A 17605-nucleotide genomic window follows, 5' to 3' on the forward strand; every position below is an offset into this window, starting at 1 on the left:
TTCTAGACAGCAATGTACAAAACTTAATTTTATACAAATAGGCATGACCAAATGTATTTAACCTGTATCTGCCCAAAATATCGTATTTAATGAGCGAATGATGCACTTTCTTTATCCTTCTGTACTGATCCTACTCCCTTAATTGCTCCTTTGATCATCGTATCCCAAATTTCTGCCGCAGACTCTTCACCACTTTCATCATGATATTGGGGTTTGGGTACGGCCCATTCTTTCCAACATAGTCGGCCCTCTTCAATATGTCGGCCATCGCCACCATCTCCTCAAAGCCATATTGGAGGCCTTAAATCTCCTCCTTCGAGATTGGGTCGTTTCGGGCTCCGGGCTTTCCTCCTCATTTGTGGAATTACCACACACCCGCTCTTTATCCTCCATGTTGCTCCTACTGTGCGCCAAAGAGAGAAGGGGTGGGGAATCTTCGAGAAAGAACGTCAGGGGCGGGCAACACGAGTGGAGTTTCAGGCATGCGCAGTCTATATCAAGCTAACACGCATGTGTCGTACGTACGATCTGTGTGTGGAGGAAGGACGAACGGAAGTGGCGAGCGTCCTAAACAAAGGTAAAATTTGAACTTGGCCCATCACAGTGGCCTATACTGCTTCAAGATTGAGGCCTATATTGGGATATGATAATAAGAGTTTAGGCTGACATTAGTGTTTTTGTCTTGTGTATTGTCTTACAGCAAAGATGAATCACTTTAAGGACCCAGAATTCATGGCCAGTTTCATAGACAGATACAGGGAGATGAGGAATTTGTGGGAGGTGAAACACAGCTTATATTATAAAGTTAGGAGGTCAATGCTGGAGAAACGTCTGGAATTTGTGAAGACTCGGGTCCCCGATGCAAACATGAAGTTTTTGGAAAATAAAATTGGGATCTTAAAAGGAACATGTATAAGAAGGAGCATAATAAGATCCAGAAATCACTCCGATCAGGAGCATCAGCAGAGAATGTTTGTCCCCAGGCTGTGGTACTTCAAAAAACTGCGGTTTCTGGACGACCAGACTGAAGCTAGGGAATCTCTTTCGACCCTTCCCTGCAGCCTTTCCTCCACCGTTCCTTCAACCCCAGCAGAGGCTGACGAGGAACAACCTGGGCCTTCCATCCTGGAAGAAGTGGATGCGCCCAGCTGGAGTCAGGTATATTATTTTTAGACATATTTATTGTCCTAATATTAATGATGTTAACTAGATGTTATAATTGATTACAAATCAATGATTTTATCAAAAAAATTATGTATACATATCACTAGACAGTAGTGGCCAAAAATGTTTGTGACCAGCTTGAAAAATGCTGGGGTCAGAATGATAGTCTTTTCTATTTATTAACATTCAGTTTGCAAGTCAGGAGCTGAAAATTGTGTGTGATTGATGAAGCAAAAACTAAAACTATATTCCTTTTTTATACACAGGATGAGCTCAGCCAGGAGGAGGGTCTGGAAAGCGTCAGCCAGGAGGAGGCCGTGCCCAGTGGCAGCCAGGAGCAGTGGCGGCTGGTTAAGTTTTAGGATGGGGGGGCGCCAGACCCTGCCCTTCCTTTTTAACCCCTCCCACTTGGTGAAAATGGGCGTGGTTTCAGTGAAATAGTGGGCGTGGTTCTAAGGTGGTGTGGTTAGCATCTGAGATAAACCAGGGATGGAGGGAGAGAGGGATGGAGTGTGGACAGCAGGCCCAGATCCTACACAACAATATAAATATGTGTATTCTAGAAAGTTTAACAATCAGCAGATAAAGATATTCCAAACACCTGGTGTTAGCACTTCAATCATCCTGGCACCATGGTTGTTATGGTGTCAGGATGATTGAAGCGCATTATTTTTATTATTACATTGTAATATAAAATGAAATCATTCAACTCACCATAATGCAGAATCAGTGGGAGCCCTGAGCGTGTCACTAGCCACGTCGCCTGCCACCAAATGCCATCAGGTGTCCCCAGCGGAGTCTGTCCTTACATGCAGCCTGTGTCCCACCAAATGCAGCCTGTGTCCCACCAAATACAGCCAGCCTGTGTCCCACCACATGCAGCCTTGCCTGTGTCCCACCACATGCAGCCTTGCCTGTGTCACATCGAACCCCCCCGTTCTCCGTGGGAGCACAGTGGTAGTGTACTACTTACCTTGCTGTTGTCCTCTCCAGCGGTGTCTTCTTCATACTTCCTGTTTCCTCTCTCCCAGGTGCAATGGGAGAAAGAAAACAGGAAGTGACATCAAACTGAGATGTCAATCAAACCGCCCGGCTGTAGTAACAGATACTATGAACGCCGGGCGGAAGCTACTCGGCGCTTCGGAAAACGCCGCAAGGCGGACTAAACTCACGTAAATGCAGCGCCACGTCTGCAATCTCGTGATTGCATAGATGTGGCGCTTCCCATAAGTGCACTGTGTCCGGCGTCGCACTGTGTACGGTGTCCGAACACAGTGCACTTAAGGTCCTTTTTTTTGTATTTTTTTTTTGAAGGGTCAGTATTACATTTTTTTTTTTTTTGTGACTGCCTGGAGGGGGGGCGGCGCCCATGCACCCCCTATGGACGGGTCGCCACTGGTCAGGAGGTGGCTGGGCCCAGTAGGAGCCTCACCCAATCCCGGGTGCCTCCCCTCTGCCTTACCAACAAAAGGCCCAGGAAGGGGACAATGATGGATGAGGCAGCACTGGGCCTCATTAGGGAAGCCAGCGATTTCCTCAGGAGCCCCCCCAACACTGAAGAGGCCTATGGCTGCTATCTAGCCACCAGGTTGCTAGAATTGGAGAAGGGCCAACGCCTCCTCTGTGAGGGAATTTTTGGTGATGCCCTTCAGAAGGGGTTGAGGGGCCAGCTGACTGAGAACAGCCACATATATGAGCAAGCCCATCCTCACCCTCCTCCTGCAGGGAAGGCTACAGGGAAGGCTGCAGGGAAGACAAGACAGTGATGGCCTGGGTTCAGTCTGGTCTGATAGAAGACACAGGCTGGTGTAGGTACCACAGCCTGGGGACAGATATGTGATCTGCTGCTGGTCCTGATCTCTGGGATTCCTGGACCAGTTAGTGAGATCATCTCTCACCGCCCGCTCAGATCACCGCCCCTCGCCCTCACAGGGGGGGGCGCTTCACTGTGGTTGTGGTGGGGCGGGGGGAGCAGAGAGATGAGATCACCACCGTCCGCCTGGATCACTGCTCTTCCGCTACACTGCTGGAGGTGAGGCAGGACAGCAGAGAGATGAGCTTATCTCTCACCGCCGGCTCCGCATCACCGCTGTTCTCTCTCACTAGCATGTGCTGCCACCATGGCAGGTGACAGACCTAATTTGGTTGCAGGTTTGACAAACCACATCTGGTGGCAAACCAAATCTGGTGGCAGGTGGAAAACCAAATCTGGTGGCAGGCGATGTGGCAAGCAACAATCCACATCTGGTGGAAGGTGACGTGGCAAGTGACAACCTTCATCTGATGGCAAGTGACAAACCACATCAGGTGGCAGGCGACGTGGCAAGCAACAATCCACATCTGGTGGCAGGCAACGTGACAAGCGTCAATCCACATCTGGTGGTAGGTGACATGGCAAGTGACAAACAGCATTTGGAGGCAGGCGACATGGAAAGTGTAAAACCAAATCTGGTGGCAGGCAAGGTGGCAAGTAACACTCTACATCTGATGGCAGATTCTGCATTATGGTGAGTTGAAGTATTTCAGTTTATATTACAATGTAATGACAGAAATAATGAGCTTCAATCATCCTGACACCATATCAGCCATGGTGCTGTGATGATTGAAGCGCCAACACCAGCCATTTCCCAGACAAAGTGCCTGCAAAAAGCCGCATAAACCCCAGCCGGACCTCGGCACGCTTTTATTCCACAATGCTGGTTCTCGGTGCCAAAAAAGTTGGAGACCACTGGGCTACAGTTGAGCTGGCTTATACCTGAAGTCAGGGGTGAATACTCACTAATGCGTGTATAGGCCTTGAAAGGTCTTATTATCTGGTACTAAGAAATGGTGGAAAAAACCTGCGCTAATGAGCAAAACACAGTAAAAAATTACTTAAATTCACAAAATGCAGCTGCAACAAAATACTCCAAATATCCATAAAGTAAAAAGCATATAAATTAAAAATTTGTGCGCTAGCAAAATATATATTGAAACAGTACAATTAGGAAGCCCCTTGGGGTAATACCCGGAGCCACAATGTGTTTGAATCCCAACACAGAAAAATAACAGGACAACAGATACAAATTGTGCATTAAATCATATATCCTTGAAAATTAAAAAATAAAAGAATATAAAAAAATTTGAAAAGAGGAGAAAGTTCTGAAGGTACGATTGATCACTCAATCATTTAAAAAGCACCACATTCAGTCCGTGAAGAACAAGTTAGCAAAAACCAAAATAAGTGAAAAAGAAACAAGGAGACGTTCCTTTGGTGTGTCACATCAAAGCTGAAAAGTGAAAAGATGCAAAAACACTTCCAAGCCACCATTGATTGCAGGGGAGGAGTAATGGATGTGCCCTTACCCCATTCGTTGGACCTCCTCTATGGCGAGGTCATACGGGCTTGCAGATATAACCCTCTGCAGGGACAGATGGAATATTGATGTCCGGGTCTTGTTAGCCTGCACTACCGACTCCGAGCTGATCCGACTGATCCGACTGCTACAGCATCAGAAGGGAGACTCAGGGTTCGGAGGATCCTTTGGCCCCGAATCCAATGCATCGGAGAGGCACAGGTAACATCACAATTCCTTTCAGCGGGGATGGAAACTCAAAATCCTGTCAGAATGCACTTAAAATTAAGCCTTATGTTTTGGGGGGGTGGGGGGGCTGAAAAGCATACCTTCTGTTTGCTAAAAAGGCCAGTTTTTTAAAATTGAAAACATTTCTTTATACTAAACTTCACATACCTAGCCTCAAACTAGTTCAGAAGTTCCTTGAGTGCTCTGTTTGCTCCTCTGCTCTCTGACACAGGTGAACTACACATCAATTGACAGACAACAAACAGAGCACTCAAGGAACTTCTGAACTAGTTTGAGGCTAGGTATGTGAAGTTTAGTATAAAGAAATGTTTTCAATTTTAAAAAACTGGCCTTTTTAGCAAACAGAAGGTATGCTTTTCAGCCCCCCCACCCCCCCAAAACATAAGGCTTAATTTTAAGTGCATTCTGACAGGATTTTGAGTTTCCAGCCCCGCTGAAAGGAATTGTGATGTTACCTATGCCTCTCTGATGCATTGGATTCGGGGCCAAAGGATCCTCTGAACCCTGAGTCTCCCTTCTGATGCTGTAGCAGTCGGATCAGCTCGGAGTCGGTAGTGCAGGCTAACAAGACCCGGACATTAATATTCCATCTGTCCCTGCAGAGGGTTATATCTGCAAGCCCGTATGACCTCGCCATAGAGGAGGTCCAACGAATGGGGTAAGGGCACATCCATTACTCCTCCCCTGCAATCAATGGTGGCTTGGAAGTGTTTTTGCATCTTTTCACTTTTCAGCTTTGATGTGACACACCAAAGGAACGTCTCCTTGTTTCTTTTTCACTTATTTTGGTTTTTGCTAACTTGTTCTTCACGGACTGAATGTGGTGCTTTTTAAATGATTGAGTGATCAATCGTACCTTCAGAACTTTCTCCTCTTTTCAAATTTTTTTATATTCTTTTATTTTTTAATTTTCAAGGATATATGATTTAATGCACAATTTGTATCTGTTGTCCTGTTATTTTTCTGTGTTGGGATTCAAACACATTGTGGCTCCGGGTATTACCCCAAGGGGCTTCCTAATTGTACTGTTTCAATATATATTTTGCTAGCGCACAAATTTTTAATTTATATACTTATTATCTGGTAAGAAGATATTTTTGTCTTATCTATCCCTTGGGGAGCACGAGGTGTTAATTGGAAGGACACCACCCTTTTTTCACCTAAGGATTAACTAGTGTTTGGACACTTTCATCACTTTAAACATATAATGTGTTTTGGATTATGTGAAGGACTTTAACGGTTCATATCCTCTGATAATCCATTGAGGAAAGACTTTATAATATATATCACTATTTTGACAGCACAACATTTTTTCTTTATTGGTATATGATATTGCAATATTGATTTGCATTTTTTTTATCACTATCAGAGGTAGCACATCTAAACAAATTTTTGATTTTTTAGGAAGTGCTTGTATTTAGGCACATTGTGAGTTGCAGCTTTTCTATTGACTTTGATATACTGTAAATACTTACAAAACTTTTTTCACAAAGAGCAGGGGTTTATACAGTATCTCACAAAAGTGGGTACCACCCCTGACATTTTTGTAAATATTTTATTATTTCTTTTCACTGAAGAAATTACACTTTGCTACAATGTAAAGTAATGAGTGTACAGCTTGTATAACCGTGTAAATTTGCTGTCCCCTCAAAATAACTCAACACACAGCCATTAATGTCTAAACCGCTGGCAACAAAAGTGAGTACACCCCTAAGTGAAAATGTCCAAATTGGGCTCACAGTGTCAATATTTTGTGTGGCCACCATTATTTTCCAGCACTGCCTTAACTCTCTTGGGCATAGAGTTCACCAGAGCTTCACAGGTTGCAACTGAAGTCTTCTTCCACACCTCCATGACAACATCATGGAGCTGGGGGATGTTAGAGACCTTGCGCTCCTCCACCTTCCATTTGAGGATGCCCCACAGATGCTCAATAGAGTTTAGGTCTGGAGATATGCTTGGCCAGTCCATTACCTTTCCCCTCAGCTTCTTTAGCAAGGTAGTGGCTGTCTTGGAGGTGTGTTTGGGGTCGTTATCATGTTGGAATACTGCCCTGCGGTCCAGTCTCTGAAGGGAGAGGATCATGCTCTGCTTCAGTATGTCACAGTACATGTTGGCATTCATGGTTCCCTCATTAAACTGTAGCTCCCCAGTGCCGGCAGCACTAATGCAGTCCCAGACCATGACAGTCCCACTACCAAGCTTGACTTTAGGCAAGACACACTTGTCTTTGTACTTCTCGCCAGGTTGCCGCCACACACGCCAGCAGTTTAGACATTAAAGCAAAACTTCAGTCATTTTTTTCATCTTTCCATCTATTAAATCCTCTGCCCTTGTTTTAACTTTGTATAGTAAAACTTTTTTTCTGCCAGTAAATACCTTTATACAGCCAACTTCCTGTTTCTTGTCTGGTAAAAAAGTCTAGGCTTATGACATCATGCACAACTCTCTCTCTCGTGAGCGTTTGCCAGGAAGAACACCAATGAGAGATGCAGAGCTGGAGGTCCAACAGGCATCAGCTTCAGCTGCCCACAGTTAAAATGGTTACAGCCCGACTCAGTGCAGGGAGATTTCTGCAGCATATTTGGCAAGTACAGAATCACAGTATATATAAAATAATATGCAAAGTGATTGGAGACAAGGTTCAGAATGGCAAAGATGTTTTTATTACAAATTATGTGAGCAGACTGCAGTTGCTCTTTAATAGCTGTGTGTTCAGTGGCGGCTGGTGAAGTTTTAGGATGGGGGGGGCCAGACCCTTCCTTTTTGACCCCTCCCACTTGGTAAAAACGGGCGTGGTTTCAGCAAAATAGTGGGCGTGGCTCTAAGGTGGTGTGGTTAGCGTCTGAGATGAACGAGGGATGGAGGGAGAGGGAGAGAGGGACAGCAGGCCTAGATCCTACACAACAATAGAAATGTGTATTCTACAAAGTTTAACAATCATCAGATAAAGATACTCCAAACACCTGGTGTTAGCGCTTCAATTATCCCGGCACCATGGTTGTTATGGTGTCAGGATGATTGAAGCGCATTGTTTCTATTGTTACATTGTAATATAAAATGAAATCATTCAACTCACCATAATGCAGAATCAGTGGGAGCCCCGAGTGTGTCACTAGCCACGTCGCCTACAACCAGATGCCATCAGGTGTCCCCAGCAGTCCGTCCTTACATGCAGCCTGTGTCGCATCAAATGCAGCCTCTGTCACATCAAATGCAGCCTCTGTCCCCCCCAAAATGCAGCCTCTGTCCCCCCCAAATACAGCCTCTGTCACATAAAATGCAGCCTCTGCCCCCCCCAAATACAGCCTCTGCCCCCCCCAATACAGCCTCTGTCCCCTTACATCAGAGTTGCCATCAGTGTCCCCACACAGCATGTGCCCCCCATCAGAGCCCCCCACAGCAGGTGTCCCCCACAGCAGGGTGTCTCCATCAGAGTCCCCCCACAGCAGGTGTCCCCATCAGAGTCCCCCCACAGCAGGTGTCCCCCATCAGAGTCCCCCATCAGAGCCCCCCACAGCAGGTGTCCCCCATCAAAGCCCCCCACAGCAGGTGTCCCCCATCAGAGTCCCCCCACAGCAGGTGTCCCCCATCAGAGTCCCCCCAAAACAGGAGTCCCCCATCAGAGCCCCCCCACAGCAGGTGTCCCCCATCAGAGTCCCCCCACAGCAGGTGTCCCCCATCAGAGTCCCCCCACAGCAGGTGTCCCCCAGAGTCCCCCCAAAACAGGAGTCCCCCATCAGAGCCCCCCCACAGCAGGTGTCCCCATCAGAGTCCCCCCACAGCAGGTGTCCCCCATCAGAGTCCCCTATCAGAGCCCCCCACCAGAGCCCCCCATAGCAGGTGTCCCCTATCAAAGCCCCCCACAGCAGGTGTCCCCCATCAAAGTCCCCCCACAGCAGGTGTCCCCCATCAAAGTCCCCCCACAGCAGGTGTCCCCCATCAGAGTCCCCCCACAGCAGGTGTCCCCCATCAGAGCCCCCCACAGCAGGTGTCCCCCATCAGAGCCCCCCACAGCAGGTGTCCCCCATCAGAGCCCCCCACAGCAGGTGTCCCCCATCAGAGTCCCCCCACAGCAGGTGTCCCCCATCAGAGTCCCCCCACAGCAGGTGTCCCCCATCAGAGTCCCCCCACAGCAGGTGTCCCCCATCAGGGCCCCCCACAGCAGGTGTCCCCCATCAGGGCCCCCCACAGCAGGTGTCCCCCATCAGAGCCCCCCATAGCAGGTGTCCCCCATCAGAGTCCCCCCACAGCAGGTGTCCCCCATCAGAGTCCCCCCACAGCAGGTGTCCCCCATCAGAGTCCCCCCACAGCAGGTGTCCCCCATCAGAGTCCCCCCACAGCAGGTGTCCCCCATCAGAGTCCCCCCACAGCAGGTGTCCCCCATCAGAGTCCCCCCACAGCAGGTGTCCCCCATCAGGGCCCCCCACAGCAGGTGTCCCCCATCAGGGCCCCCCACAGCATGTGTCCCCCATCAGAGCCCCCCATAGCAGGTGTCCCCCATCAGGGCCCCCCACAGCATGTGTCCCCCATCAGGGCCCCCCACAGCATGTGTCCCCCCATCAGAGCCCCCCACAGCAGGTGTCCCCCATCAGAGTCCCCCATCAGAGCCCCCCAGAGCAGGTGTCCCCCATCAGAGTCCCCATCAGAGCCCCCCACAGCAGGTGTCCCCCATCAGGGCCCCCCACAGCAGGTGTCCCCCATCAGGGCCCCCACAGCATGTGTCCCCCATCAGGGCCCCCCACAGCATGTGTCCCCCATCAGGGCCCCCCACAGCATGTGTCCCCCCATCAGAGCCCCCCACAGCAGGTGTCCCCCATCAGAGTCCCCCATCAGAGCCCCCCACAGCAGGTGTCCCCCATCAGGGCCCCCCACAGCAGGTGTCCCCCATCAGGGCCCCCCACAGCAGGTGTCCCCCATCAGGGCCCCCCACAGCAGGTGTCCCCCATCAGGGCCCCCCACAGCAGGTGTCCCCCATCTGGGCCCCCCACAGCAGGTGTCCCCCATCAGGGCCCCCCACAGCAGGTGTCCCCCATCAGGGCCCCCCACAGCAGGTGTCCCCCATCAAAGCCCCCCACAGCAGGTGTCCCCCATCAGAGCCCCCCACAGCAGGTGTCCCCCATCAAAGCCCCCACAGCAGGTGTCCCCCATCAAAGCCCCCCACAGCAGGTGTCCCCCATCAGAGCCCCCCACAGCAGGTGTCCCCCATCAGAGCCCCCCACAGCAGGTGTCCCCCATCAGAGCCCCCCACAGCAGGTGTCCCCCATCAGAATCTCCCCACAGCAGGTGTCCCCCATCAGAGCCCCCCACAGCATGTGTCCCCCATCAGGGCCCCCCACAGCATGTGTCCCCCCATCAGGGCCCCCCACACAGCGGTACTTACCTTCAGTCTCCTGCGGTATCCTCCTCCTCACACTGGCAGCAGCATTCTTCCTGTTTCCTCTCTGGGCGCAATGAAAGAGAGGCAGGAAGTGACATCTGACTCAGGGCAGATGTCAATCAAATCTGAAGTGCCAAGTAGCTTCCGCCCGGCGCCTGTAGTATGTATTACTATGGCCGGGCGGAAGCTACTTGGCGCTTCAGAAAATGCCCCAAGGCGGGCTAAACGCCCGCAAATGCAGCGCCACGTCTGCAATCTCGTGATTGCATAGACGTGGCGCTTCCTATAAGTGCACTGTGTCCGGCGTCGCACTGTATCCGGCGTCCGAACACAGTGCACTTAAGGACCTTTTTTTTTTTCTTTAAAAAAAAAAAGAAAAAAATTTTTTTTACTACTGGCCCTTTTTTTTTTTTTTTTTTAAGGGCCAGTAGTAAAAAAAATTTTTGCTGCCGGGGGGGGGGGGGGGGGGCGGCGCCCAGGCGCCCCGGCGCCCCCTATGGACGGGCCGCCACTGTGTGTGTTGACTGATTTTGAGGAGACAGCACGTTTACACTGTTAAGGCCCATACACACAATCGGACTTTTGACAACAAACATGCAAATTAGCTGTTTTGGAGCAACAACCGACTGTGTGTACGCTCCATCGGACAAACTTTTTCTGTTTCCATCGGACTTTTGTTGGCTGTGCGAACGCACAAACTTTCCGGCAACAAAAGTCAGATGGAGCAAAGTCTGATCGTCTGTACACAAAAGCATCAGACTTTTGTACAAACTACAGTATGCGGCCGCGAGAATGTTTCCAGCGCGAACCCATCGTGCTGATTCTCGGCGACCGGGTACTGTACATCTTGCGCTGGCCGCAATAGGAAAACATTTTCCTATTGCGGCCAGCGCGAGAGGGAATTCCCCTCTGGGGGTCATACCAGGCCCTTAGGTCTGTCCTCAACCTCATTAGATGTCCAAAAGGAGGGTCCCCAGATTTGGATGGTACAATCCAGCAAGTCCAAAAACAGCCAAATAGCAGAAAGTTGGCAATAAATTGGTGCCAAGGATAAAAATATCATCAGATATATCCAGGTATAAGCTGGATCAGTCTAGGGCATCCCAATTGCAGTGAGGTTACTGCTGATATATTCCCTGACAATTGCCTTGCATATATAAAACTGAGGCACCTCCACCTTGTGTCAGCACAGATGCTGAATGTAGCCAGCCATCTATTTCAGAGATGTTGACATGACGCTCTCTCCGGCTGTAATGCTGTCTGGGTGCTCCGCTATGACTTATATAGGCGGTGACCCCGCCCCCCTATGACATCACAGTCATGGGGCATGCTGGAACTGTGAGGTCATATAAGAGGGCATGGTCATAGGATGACATGACCATGCCCCTTGTGACCTCACACTCCCAGCATGCCCTGGGACTGTGATGTCATAGGGGGCGGGGTCACCACCTATATAAGTCATAGCGGAGAGCCCAGACATCATTACAGCCGGAGAGAGCGTCGTGTCAACATCTCTGGAATAGAAGAGGGAAGAAGATATCTCTGAAGACTGGGCTCCTCCGCTGGCAAAAGAGCAGAAGATAGTGGAGGAGCCTGGCAGAAGGAAGAAGGCACCGGAGAAGAACCAGAGAGCGCGGAAACGACACCGGAGCGAGGGAGAAGAGACCTGAGAGACCCTGGAAGTCGGAAGAAGACCCTCGGAGCTGCCTAATAAATTACTTTAAAAACCTGTGTACTGTGTTTTTTTTATTGACACTTTTTTCCCCTAGGTGAATGGGTAGGGGTACAATGTACCCCATACTCTTTCACATAGGGTGGGGGGCCGGGATCTGGGGGCTCCCGGATTCCGATAAGCCCCCCACCCGCAGCCCCCGACAACCAACGGCCAGGGTTGTCGGGAAGAGGCCCTTGTCCTCATCAACATGGGGACAAGGTGCTTTGGGGTGGGGGGGGCCCACAGGGAGCCCCCCTCCCCTAAAGCACCCACCCCCCATGTTGAGGGCATGTGGCCTGATACGGTTCAGGAGGGGGGTGCTCGCTCGTCCCCACCCCCTTTCCTGACCATCCAGGCTGCGTGCTCGGATAAGGGTCTGGTATGGATTTTGGGGGGACCCCCACGCCATTTTTTTGGTGTAGGGGTCCCCCTTAAAATCCATACCAGATCTAAGGGCCTGGTATGCCCCTGGAGGGGAACCCATGCCGTTTTTTTTATTTAAAATTTGGCCTCAAGATTCATACCAAGCACAGTGCCTGGCATTGGCGGGGATCCAAGTCGGATCCCTGCACCAGTGTGAACCTGGCTCGCAAGGTGTCAATCTCACCCATAAAAGTGGCGAGATTGACACAATATCAGACAACAATACAGAAGTTGACCAAAGGGTGGTGGTAAAGAGATGAAAAACCACGTGATTTGGTGAAAGTTGGCTGGAAAAGTCCTGCCGTCTGTATGCAATACAAACTTCTGGCCAACGCCCTTTGTACAAACTTTCCCTTGGATTTTTGTACAAAGTCCTATCGTGTGTATGGGGCTTTATACAAGCTGTACGCTCACTACTGAAACAAAGTGTAATTTCTTCAGTGTTGCAAGATGAAAAGATATAATAAAATATTTATAAAAATGTGAGAGGTGTACTCACTTTTACGATACACTGTATATAGAGTTTGTTTCAATTGAGGGATTGTATGGTTTGAGCTCTGAAACTATTAAACCTGGAGTTTTAACAGAGGGAGAGCGAAAGCACCGATTGTAGTGATTGAAATACCTGCACCACCATCTGGAAGCTTACCTGTGCCATTCAAAGGATCATCACTGAAGCCTGCATCGACCTTCTGCCATTATAGTTTCCTGTGAATGAATGAACTACAAGTACCGTGGCAGACAGCTTGTAGTTTTCAATGAACTGCAAGGGCACTGGCAAGCGCTCCCGAAGTTCAACAATGATTCTTCAGCCAGTTTAACTGTCTGCCCGGATGAAAAAACAGCTGACTGATCGCAGGTGCAATGCTTTTTACCTACACAAAGGTGTGCATTTTTTTTTTTTTTTAGGTGAACATATCCTTTAGACCCCTCTCACACTGGGGCGCTAATTTTAGCTGAACTTTTTTTTTTTCAAATCTATATTTTATTAATTTTCATAGAAAAAGGGCAGAGCCCCAAACAAAATACCACAATGGTACAGAATAGAAAAGTGAGGTCACAGCCTCCTGACAGTACATCATAATAAAACATAATATATTTTTCTGTTATAAAGTGTTATCACTGACGTGTACATCTTCCCAATGTTACATCATCTCAGAACTTCAAAATCCGAGTACACTCATAAAAGTCAGCGGTCAATATCTCAGTTAAGCGTACAATCTTTATAAACAGGTCCGACTGAAACAGTCAGGAGACAGCTACCAGAAAGTAAATCAAAGAAAAGGAAAAGCAAGTGAAAGAAGGAAGAGAGGAAAAGGTTGGGAAGGGGATAAAGGGGGTGGGGAGGGGGAATGGTTGGGCGCCGGCGGAGGCTTTTAAATAAGCCAGTTTACTTTTTAACAGAAGGAATATAAGTTGTCATTGAGTAAGGTTCCCCATAAGGGCTTTACCTTCGTCTGAATATTTAAACATATTCCAGAGCGTCCAAGTTTTCCTATAAACTGCTTGTCTATCTTGAGCCGTCAGTATAATATCTTCTAAATTGTTTATGTCTTCCACTTTCCGTAGCCACAGCGATATGGTTGGTGGGGAAGTTTGTCTCCATAACAAGGGGATACAGGACTTGGCTGCGTTGGTTAGGTGGCATAATATGGATTTTTTATAAGTTTTGAGCGGCATGGAAGATACCTGAAGTAAGAAGAATGCCGGGTCATTCGGAATCTGAAAATCTGTAAATTTTTGAGAAATAGAGCGAACTGCAGTCCAGAAATTCATCAATCTAGGACAGGACCAAAACACGTGTAGCATCGTTCCCTCTTCCTCCTGACAACCCCAGCAATATTTGGATGTATCAGGAAATGAATTATGTAGATGACTGGGTGTTAAATACCACCTCGTCAGGATCTTATAATTTATCTCTTGTAATTTAGTGCATATCGAAGATTTAAGGGAGAGAGCTATCATGCTTTGTTTCTGGACTGCAGTGAAAGTACGCTGAAGGTCTGTTTCCCACTTTACAATGCATGGCAGGTTGGGCTGTTGTGGAGGTGTATTTAGTAGAATGTACATTTTGGATAAGACCTGTGGCATTGGTTCTGTGTCTGAGCATATCCCCTCGAATGAAGTCAGGGGTCTAATGTACGATTGAGGGTTCTGGATTGTCTGAAGGAAATGGTGGATTTGTGCTGCACTCCAAAATGTAAGTTTAAATGGGCCAGTTGGGTCCAGTAGTTCTGAAATGGAGGGCCATTTATTGTGCTGTACAAATTGCGAGGCTCTAACAGCCAGAGCTCTTTAGTGCCTGAAATTGTCCGGATGAAATTCCAGGGGGAAACTTGGGGTGTCCCAAGATCGGGGTCAAAGGGGATTCTTTGGTCGTTAGTGATGCCTGTAACGTAGCGTGAAGGCATTGCTTTATAGTGTTTCCTATGAAAGGATGGGATTTCAACTCTAAAGGAAGGGAAGCATAACACCACAGTGCCGTCTGTAGAGGTATCTTTGTTTGATGTTGCTCTATAATTTAGATTCTTTATGTCGGTGCCAGTCCACCACTCAACCTACATGGACTACTTGGTAGTACTTCCGGATATCCGGGAGCGCTAACCCTCCTCCATAATGTTTTGGTGTACATAACTGTGATCTTGGGATTCAGGATTTTTTTTATTTGCCCATACAAAGCGGGTAAGAAGAGATTGTACTTGTTTAAAGTATGAGGTGGGAATCTTGATTGGCAGGGCTTGAAATAAATATAAGAATTTTGGCAATATGCTCATTTTAATTAAATTGCACCGCCCAAACCAAGAGTGTAGTACCGTAACCCACTCATCTAGTAGGGTTCTAGTCTTAATTAAAAGGGGTGGAAAATTACTGTCGAACAGTAGGGCTGGGTCTGGTGGTATTTTCGTGTCCAAGTATGTTAAGGCAGAGTTAGTCCACCTGAAACGAAAGCTAGATTGCAAATTTAGGAGGCTATTAGGTGTTAACAATATTCCCATCGCCTCTGACTTGGAGAAATTAATTTTTAAATTCGACATCTTCCCGTATCTCTCAAATTCTTTAAGAAGGTTGGTAGGGATATCACTGGGTTTGTCAGGGAAAAAAGCAAGTCATCTGCATAAGCTGATATTTTGTGTTGCATGGGGCCGATAGAGATTCCTTGTATGTCAGGATTCAACCTAATTGTGGATAGAAAGGGTTCGAGAGAAAAGGCGAACAACAGAGGGGATAAGGGACATCCCTGTCTTGTTCCGTTTGTTATAGGGAAGGGATTGGATAAAACTCCATTCGCCTTCACTTGTGCTGTGGGAGTGGAGTATATACTGGCTATTCGATTGAGCATCACCCCCCCCCAGGCCTATATGTCTAAGTACCGCAACCATAAATGGCCAGCTGACTCGGTTGAACGCCTTTTCGGCGTCCGTATTGAGGAAAACAAAAGGAATTTTCCCAGATCTAGTAAATTGTAATAGATTTAGCACCTTTGTGGTGCTATCTCTGGCCTCCCTAGACGGAATAAATCCAACCTGGTCTAAGTGGATAAGTTGCTGGAGGTGCTGCGCCAACCGGACAGCCAGAATTTAAGTAAATAGTTTAAGATCAAGGTTTAACAGCGAAATGGGTCGGTAGCTACCACATGCCCTTGGGTCCTTCCCCTCCTTATGAATTACTGAAATGTGAACACTTAAGGTGTCTTTAGCGAAGGTTTTCCCCGTCCCTATCATGTTAAACAATGTGACCATGCGAGGTCCCAGAACTGGGAAGAGATTTTTATAATACTGTAATGTATACCCGTCTGGACCTGGGGCTTTACCTGGTTTCATTGACCCTATAGCTTTCTGAAATTCTATTAAAGTTATGGGCGATTCTAGGTCTTCTCTAATTTCCTGAGGGAGGGACGGCATTTGGAACGATAATATGTAATTCTCTAACTCGGCACTAGGGGGATTCGTTTGTGGTAAATTGTAGAAGTTAGAATAAAATTGCTTAAATACCTCAGTTATTTGCGTAGGTAAGGTCACTTTTTTACCTTGTAGTGTAGAGATATGTGGTATATAGGACATCGATTTATGATTCCTAACCATTCTGGCCAACAATCTCCCACATTTATCTCCAAATTCATATGTCTGTTTACGACAGAACTGAAGGGCTGCTCTTGCTCTGTATTGCAAAAGGTCGGTAATCTGTCGTCTGAGTGTGGACAGGCCCAACTCCGATGACTGTGAAGGGGCATGTTTGTGCCTGGCTTCAGAAGTGGCCAGTTCCTGTAGAAGTTGTGATAACTGTTTATTCCTCTCTTTTTTTATACGGGCACCATGAGATATGAGAATCCCCCTAATAACTGTGCTGTGGGCCTCCCATAGTATCCCCGGGTCACAGTCAGGTTGGTCATTTTCTTGAAAATATAGATTTAGAGCTCTTGTCACATCTGTCAATACTTCAGGGTTCTGCAGAAGGCTTTCATTAAGCCGCCAGAATCGATGTCTGGGAGAGAGATTGTCCGACAGGCGATAGCTCAGGAATATAGGTGCATGGTCAGACCATGTCCTGTTACCAATTGATGCCTGTTCTACTGCGTGTAGCTGTGTATGGGGGATTAGGATGCATGTGTGAGTAGAATGTGAAGTCTTTTTCCCCCGAGTGTTGTAAGCGCCAGACATCTATTAGCTGAGATTTATGCAGAGTTTTAGCTATTCATTTGAGTTGGGACGGAGGGATCGACGTTTTACCTGTCGAAGTGTCTACTGAGGGGATTAGTGGGGCATTGAAGCCTCCTCCTATGATCAATTGCCCCTCCCTAAAGTCATTTAGCTTCTCTAGGGTCTCTCGCAAGAACATAGCTTGTTGTTCATTAGGGGCGTAGATGGTTGCTAACGTCACTTTGACAGTGCCAATCAGGCCTTTGAGGAAAATGTATCTCCCAGTTGAGTCTATTTCAGAACTCTGATATTGCCAGGAAATCTTCCCAGAAATTAAAATGGACACTCCTTTGGACTTAGACTCTGGATTCATGGAGTGATAGGTTATTGGGAAGTGTCTGTTTTGTAAGTACGGTAACTCATTAGTTTTAAAGTGTGTCTCTTAGATAAAGGCTATGTCTGTGTGATTCCGCTTTAAGTCATCTAACAACCTAAATCTTTTCTCAGGTATATTGAGTCCTTTTGCATTCAGAGACATCACTTTAAGATTGCTAGCCGCCATGATATGATAGAACTGTAGGGGGGAAGGGGGGGAAGATGGGGCAAGTCAAGGGAGGGAAAAAGAAAAGGAAAGGAGGTAAGAAAAGAACAGGAAACAGAGGTAGAGAAGATAGATAGAAATTAAGCAAAGTAGTGTAAGGTA

The sequence above is a fragment of the Aquarana catesbeiana genome, linkage group LG01 (genome assembly GCF_042186555.1).
Source record: "Aquarana catesbeiana isolate 2022-GZ linkage group LG01, ASM4218655v1, whole genome shotgun sequence".
NCBI lineage: Eukaryota > Metazoa > Chordata > Amphibia > Anura > Ranidae > Aquarana > Aquarana catesbeiana.